The following is a 6,000-nucleotide window of genomic DNA, read 5'->3' on the forward strand; positions in this document are numbered from 1 at the left end:
TTTAAAGGTAATGATTTATTTTTTCCTATTGTCTGAGTTCTTATTATTTGTATGCACTTTGTTGCTGCACGTGTATGTTAGATTCTGTTGTGTCGTTCTGTCGGTCACGTCGTTTGTGTGTAGATTTGGTGTACTGTTTCACGTAGGTCCTGTGCTGCTGTCTGTGTAGGCCCCGTGTTGTGCGCAGACCTTGTTGTGCGTGTTGGTGTGCAGACCACGTCGTACCATCCGCGTGTAGACCGCGTTGCGTGTGGCCTGTGCCACGCGGCGGTTTCACGGCGTGCGTGCGTGTGCAGACACTGCTGCTCGTGGAGGCGGCAGCGCTGGGGCCAGGTGCCCACGGCTGCGTCTCCCTGCGTCCTGCAACCGCTCCTCCTCGGTCTGTCGGTCTGTCTGCCCCGGGGTCAAGCCCATGCTGCGTGCAGGGGGCCCACCGCGCTCCCAAGCCTGCCCTGGAGGCCAGACACAGGCTGGGGCTGGGAGTGTGCTTCCCCCGCGCCCGGACTCGGCTGGTGAGCAGCTCCGGACTCCTGAGCACCCTTGCCTCCACCCTCGGGTTCACCCTCTCAATCTGGGAGCACGCTTCCCGGTGGTTTCCTCGGACGGGTGCCTGGGAGCCACATCTTTGGAGAAGACTTGCCGTGTTTGCAGACGTCTTCATTCGCGTCTCCGACGACAGCTGGTTTGCGGGGCCCACGGTCGTGTTCACTCAGACTGGGGAGGCAGGACGCCACAGTCCTCCCGCGTCCAGCGTCGCAGGGGAGGGCTGACACCGGGCCCGCCGGCCGGCCTCTACCCCCAGAAGCTTTCAGACCTTCCGTCTCACTCCACTGCCCTCACATGTCGCGGCCTGCTTCGGGGCTGGGTGCTGGTGGGGGGCCCCCCACGGCCTGCAGATTTTCTTGTGTTACTTCTTTTATAGTTTCTCCTGTTTTCTTTTCCTGAACCCCTTCGCTTCATCAGAGACAACGTCTATATCTCTGACGTGCACGTCCGGTTCTTTAAGAGGATTTCTGAGCAATGAAGGGAGAGAGAGGTCTCCACTCTGCCTCCCTAAAAATGCAAACCAAGGAAGTACGGCCTTTCTTGCGCCGATCAGAGCCCCACCTGACAGCTGTCTTTGGGGGCACACATGTTTCCATACGGGAGGCTGACATCTTCAAACTAGGCTGAGGGAGAAAAGACCCTCAGGGGTCCTCAGCAGAAGGTGGGGGAGCTCCGTGGACAGAACACGAAGTGGCGCAGGACAGAGTCCAGGGAAGTCAGGCGTGCCAGGGAGAGGGGCCCCGAGAGACAAGCGGAGACTGAGAACACAGAATCAATTAACAGGATGGAAGCGGCCGGCTCAGAGCAAGGACGCGGTCAATCTCTGGACTGACGCGGTGCTAAAATCACACCTATGTTTTGGGTCACAATCAAAGGCAAACATACTATAACTGATTAGCACATTCATTTTTAGCCTTACACAAGGCGAAACGTGTGGACCACTCCTTCTCTAAGACTGCTTGTCCTGCGGGTACAGGCTCTCCTCCCCAGAGCGCGAGTGGGAAGTGACAGTCCTGGCCCATCATCCCGAGCATCATCCCTGCGCGGCTCATGACGTAAGGATGCCCGACTCGCGAAGAGTGTGCCTCCAGCCGCATGGAGGGCCGAAGGCTGTTGGACAGCTGCGTTCTGCGGATACCTGCAATCTATCAAGGCTCACAGCTATAAGCTGGAGACGCGGAGCATGCTAAACACCAAAAACGAGCCAAATGAAGCCAGTAACCCACGGCCCAGACCAGGCAAAAAAAGGCATCATCTCTGAGAAATCCAAGTTTCAATTTTATGTGAGTTTGTGGAACTACGACCCCGCAGGCTCAGGAAGGCTCGGGGAGGGTCCAAAGTTGGATTTCTGTGGACTTTTTGAGGATGAGAGGCCTAAGCAAGGCCCCCACTGTGGCCTGGAGGTGCCCCCTGCGCCGTTCCAAGGGTTCCTCAACACCCCAAATTATCCATGGCCAGCTTGCAGCCTCCATGACCCCTTCTTCTTGTTTCCTGTTCCAGAAACTCTCTCCCTCCATCTGTCAAACTCCTATCCAATCTTGAGGACCTCATCCAAATGGCCCCTCCTGGCCACACCTGTCCTGCCCCACACGGGCCCGCCACGCCCACTTTCCCCTGGGAGACCCAAGGCCACCTGCACCCTCCTCAGCAGCAAGTTACAGCCCTGCAATGTTCACACCGGCCTCAACTAGAGCTCACTCATTAAAACAAACACAAATGTTTTCCTTACATCACCTCCCCCATGGCTCTAAAGCCCCATTTCTGTTTCTTTCTATTGCAAAACTCCCGGGAAGAACTCTGTTGGCTTCTTGACCTCCCCGTCTTGAAGGGGAGGACTTGCCCCCATGGCTCCACCCAGGTGCACCCATCAGCCACGTCGCCTTCCATCTTGATGAGCCAGCCCTCCATCAGCGCTAGGCACCCAGAGGGGGGAGGCACTCTGCAGGGAGCCCTCACGCCCTCCCTCTGCAAAGTCCTAGTCTTCCTTAGTCTCTCTGGGGGCGCCTTCCTAAGCTCCCCTCCCTTCCTGTCTCCTGCCCAAAGCCACCTCTGGCGGTGGTGGGGGGTAACCCAGGCTGCCCCTGGGTCCTCTCTCCCTCTGGACCCAGCACCTGCCCCCACGTCGCCTCCCATGCCCGTGTCCCCAGTCCAGCCCTCGGTCCCTGACCCCACCTGATGCCTGGCTGCAAGCACTGCCGACCTCTTTGCTGACCTTCCCTGCATGGGAGCTGACAGCTTAAGCTGCTCGTCCCTAGTTTTAACAGCTGCAAGGGACATAATTTCCAGCATATTATAAATATTGGCTTCTTAAAATAAAACTGTTAGGTCACTCTTCTAAACATGTCTGTTGGAATCAAGCATCGGTGTGAGAGCTACTGCCATCTGTTTAGGGAGCACAGGCACGAGCTCTCCCTCAACTGTCAGGAAGTTCTCGGCCCGTCTTTGGGGTCTCCACCCCCCTCCCTGCGGACCCTAACCCCACTGCTCCATGTTCCCGCCTGAGATGACGCTACTGCCCACCCTGCAAATAGGCTCACGGTTTATGCACATAAATCAAATCAGTCTTGATTTTCTATGACCAGAGCGTGAGATCATTTCTTCAGGGTTGAGTTAGCACTGCAATAACTGGAACCCCACCGATCCGAACAAAATGACAGCACACGTTTCGATAAACAGTCATCTGACATAGAGACCACGCTTGATGAGGCAGAGAGGCCTTTCCCCAGCCGGTCCACCTGTCACGGACACACATGCAAATCTGTTCCTACTCTGTTTCTGTCACTGCGAGTGCAGGGAGCCTGGTTCCGCAGACGAGTAACCGGGAGTGAGCAGCTCTGTCACCACAGTGTCCCCCGCGGCCATGCATCACCGACCACCGTGACCGCCCATGGGTCCCCACCTCCTCCACCGGCGTCAGGATGCCTTCCATCCACCGAAAGCCTGAGGTCTCTTACTCACAGTGAAGCCACTCCCCTGACACCCACGTATCTGTTGGATCCTGAGGTTTCTGCACCCCAGGGCCCTGGCCCACCCCCAGACTGGGGATGGGGGTTGCTCTCTCATGGACCCCAAGAGGAAGGGCCCTTCCTCAGGATCAGCGTGTAGAGGGAAGTCGAGGACCCAGACTCTAGGCCCCGAGCAAGGGTTTCTCCCACCCCAGAGGGGCGGTTTGAAGACGCCACTGTTTGCAGGGCCCTGATTCCCCCGGTCACCATCCCCTCCTCCCCGGTTGCCACCCACCCGTCACCTGCACCTCCGTAAATGGCACCTCCAGTTAACCACCACACATTTCCCAACCAAACCTGCAGCAAGGCCTCCTGGCTCTAGAAATACACTTGGTCCTGGTTCCTCCTTTGCCTCCTGCCTCCACCCTGTTTATCATGGAATCTTGTCAGGCCCGGATTCCCCACGTGGCAAGCACGGGGTCATCTCTAAAAAGACACAGATCTTGTCCCACCCCTGCCCAAAGCCCTCCGTGGCATCCACTGGGCACTCAGGATACACTCTGAAGGGTGCACAGCCTGTGTGGCCCTCCTGTGCTTTCTCCCCTCGTTCACACTGCCTTGCTCACCCCTGGGTGAGCTTATTCCACACCAGTCCTCTGCACCTGCCACTCCCCTGCCCGTGACACTCTGTCCTCAGGCCTCCAGGAGCGCCTCACAGCACTGATCTCAGCCCAAGTATCCCCTGCTCAGACTGCCTGTGTGTCCCCCCTACCCACGCCCCGGCCTCCACCTGCTCCTGTCCTCTACATGCTCTAGCCACGGGCCACCTAACCGAGTTCTGCTGTTTCTGGTCAATGCCTCCCTCCCTCCCTCCCTCCAGCACATCAGATCCAAGAAACAGGGTCTTCTCTCCTGTTCTCTGCAGTACCCAGCACATGATAGGCCCACACCGAATAAATATTCGTGGAACGAATGGCCACAGGGATGAAAATGCACAGCATGAGCTGTCTGAGGTGAGCTGGGCGGGTACTACCCCCTTACAAGTGTGACAAGGAGACCGAGAAAGCACGGAAGTCGCTGCCTAACAAACTTACCCTCTGAAATCACGTGTATCAGAAACGTACCCTAAATCTCCCTTAAGTCTGCAAAATGGGAGGAGAGTTCTTTTCCTGGCTTTCTCCCCAGATAATGATATCAAAAGAATGATAATGAGAGGTTTATCTGAGGCAAACAGAGTTCTTTCTCAACTATAATTACTCCAAGGAAATGTATTAGCCTTGTAATTGGGGTTGATTTTTTAATTCATTTATTTGTCTTCTGGGAAAAAAATAACCGTCCTTTCTGCTTCCAAAATAGAATATAACGTTATATCCTCTGTTGGGAACTCTTTTTTTTGCGAAAGTATAAATCAAAGATGTCAACAGGAAAAACTCTATAAAGGAGAAATTTTGCTGGTTTTCCCTTTCAAAATCCAAACTATAGCTCCACATCTTAACCATTCACCTTAAGGCAGCAATGGTCAAGGAAATTCGGGGAAGCTGCATGGAGCAGTGAAAACGTGGACAATGGGAGCAGGTGCAGTTCTGAAACAAAGTATCACTGTGTGCTGTCCTGGGGTTGGGGTGCCTCACTTGTCACCACAGCATCTACCTCCTTGCACCCTCTGGCACAGTTCTCTCTTCATTGCCTTTTAAGGCTTATCACAAAACCAGACGCTTCCTTACTTTTCATCCTCAAAAACACCTTGGGGAACCAAGCTGGGTTCTCTGAATTTATCTGGTGAATCCGGATTTTATGAAAGTGGCTTAAGCAAAGGTGGTTTTGTGTTGGCAGCCTTAAATACATACACGGGTCCGTCTGTCTCTGATGTCACGCTTGTCTCTACCATTTTAACTTACCCTTGGGGGAAGGGGGGGTTCGGGGCAATTTCTGAGCATTTCCGGGGGGAAAAATCCCATCCCCTACTTTAAAAGCTTAATAAAGGTGAACCCATAACTGTAACTATCAAGTAGGTCGATTTTCCATAATGAGTTTACTCTTGTCTTCCACACCCGACCCTCACCGCGCACACCTGTCCCTCTCGCCAGGGGCCACATGGCCAGCGCCTCCACCTGCCCGTCGGGCCCGCCGGGCCGGGCCTCACCTGTGCGGCCGGCCGGGGAGCCCCTTCCCGGCACAGCCGCCCACCCCATGTCACCTGTCCACGGGCTTCACTCCCTTCCCTTCGGCCGCCCAAGGGTTTACAGAAAAGGGGGGGCGGGGTGCCCTGCGGGGGGGGCTAGGGAGCCCCATCGCCCGGACTGCCGGGTCCGCCTTCCTAACCGCCGGGACGGAGGTCAGGGACCCTCCCCGAGCTCCCCCGGGGGCCATGCCCGACGACGGGGGACGGTGACATCACGCCGGGCCGTCGGCGGCGGAGGCGCCCGGGGGCGGGGACCGCGGGCTGGGGCCGGGGGCGGAGGAGCCCCCGCGCCGCACCCACGGGCGAGCGCGGCCCCGCGGCCCCGCG

The 6,000-nt window shown here is 56.5% G+C and overlaps 1 protein-coding gene across 1 annotated transcript in view; it reads right to left on the reverse strand.

The window, feature by feature from the left end:
• The window catches only part of PRDM15 (PR/SET domain 15), a 61,927-nt gene that overhangs the window by 55,467 nt on the left and 460 nt on the right, over nucleotides 1-6,000 (reverse strand). The gene's annotated exons all lie outside the window — the stretch shown is intronic.

Source organism: Phoca vitulina, unplaced genomic scaffold, assembly GCF_004348235.1.
Source record: "Phoca vitulina isolate PV1807 unplaced genomic scaffold, GSC_HSeal_1.0 scaffold68, whole genome shotgun sequence".
Lineage (NCBI taxonomy): Eukaryota > Metazoa > Chordata > Mammalia > Carnivora > Phocidae > Phoca > Phoca vitulina.